Below are 1,426 nucleotides of genomic sequence, written 5' to 3' on the forward strand. Positions count from 1 at the left end.
CCTAAGAAACCAAGGAGTCTCGGACTCTCTGCAATAAGCATATTTGAAGAGCAGGACACACAGTTGCAAAATATATTCACAAATTCATTCAGCTTTAGGATTCGTGCTGAATAAATGTAAAAAAAAAGACACAATGCAAGGAAAATATGAAAAAAAATGCAAATGTTACGTTCATATTTTCGTTGCTTCCATGCACACCAAACATGTTAAGTACTGGTGATATTAGATGTTTCGATAATTAATTTGATTATTACCTGTTGTTTGTTCACAAATCACTCCATTACACTTATGAACATGCTGGACATGTTTCTTTGCATCTTTACATGTTGTTGATTTATTAATAGCCTGGGCATGTGATACTTAGAACTCTCTACTATCAGTCATCTGAATATGAGAGTATGTTTACTTATCTATATTCATGGATGTAGGTATCTATCTATATGTGTATGCGTGTGTATGTGCGTGAGAGAGAGAGAGAGAGAGAGAGAGAGAGAGAGAGAGAGAGAGAGAGAGAGAGAGAGAGAGAGAGAGAGAGAGAGGGAGAGAGAGAAACAGAGAGAGAGAAACAGAGAAGAGAGAGAGAGAAAGAGAGAGAGAGAGAGAGAAACAGAAAGAGAGAGAGAGAGAGACAAAAAAAGAGAGAGAGAGAGAGAGAGAGAGAGAGAGAGAGAGAGAAAGAGAGGAGAAGAGAAGAGAGAGAGAGAAAGAGAGAGAGAGAGAGAGAGAGAGAGAGAGAGAGATAGAAAGAGAGAGAGGGAGAGAGGAAGAAAGAAAGAAAGAAATGCTCAAGAGATATTTAATCTTATTACTTGTTTCTTTCTTTTCTCCTTTTTGTTCACCTTTTTCAAGAAAGTAGAGTCTCTAGCGCATGTACTTTTAAATGGTGTCGATTTTTAAGAGAGTATGTATTTTCCTTGTTTAATTAAAAAAAAATTACACGTATATATTTTTTTCTTTCCCAGGTATACTTGGTATTTTTTAAATTTGTATATAATATTGTTGATGTTTTTCACTACTTGTTTGTTTATTTTTCTCTTATGGAGATACTTTCCACTCCTAAGGAATCGGAATAATTCAAAGGCTGCTCTACTTGTCTTGTCCTTTAAGTATTATTAATATCCAGCATCATTGTTATCTTCGTAAAGTGATCGATCTTATACAAATGACTTCTGAACGTGTATATTGAGAGGAGACTTCTAGTCTTTTAAAAATTGATCTTCCTGAAATATTCCTGAACCGTGCGGTAATTATATTTAAAAAAAAGAGTGAATCTATAAATAAAAGATACAAAATAGAGCAACAAAACCACAGAAGACGCAAACACATAAAAAAACATTTCAACGTGACTATTTTCATTCGCGTGAACACAACAGGTAGGCGCCATTTACCAATACGAAACAAAACAACGGAAACCAAGCGACACTAA

The 1,426-nt window shown here is 34.9% G+C and overlaps 1 protein-coding gene across 1 annotated transcript in view; it reads left to right on the forward strand.

The window, feature by feature from the left end:
• The window catches only part of LOC119578606, a 14,720-nt gene extending 14,217 nt beyond the window's left edge, over nt 1-503 (forward strand). The window contains exon 5 of the mRNA XM_037926170.1: nt 1-503. This exon is cut by the window's left edge and continues 111 nt beyond it. The gene's annotated coding sequence lies outside the window, so the exon portion shown is untranslated.
• The last annotated feature ends 923 nt before the right edge of the window (nt 504-1,426 follow it).

Source organism: Penaeus monodon, chromosome 11, assembly GCF_015228065.2.
Source record: "Penaeus monodon isolate SGIC_2016 chromosome 11, NSTDA_Pmon_1, whole genome shotgun sequence".
Lineage (NCBI taxonomy): Eukaryota > Metazoa > Arthropoda > Malacostraca > Decapoda > Penaeidae > Penaeus > Penaeus monodon.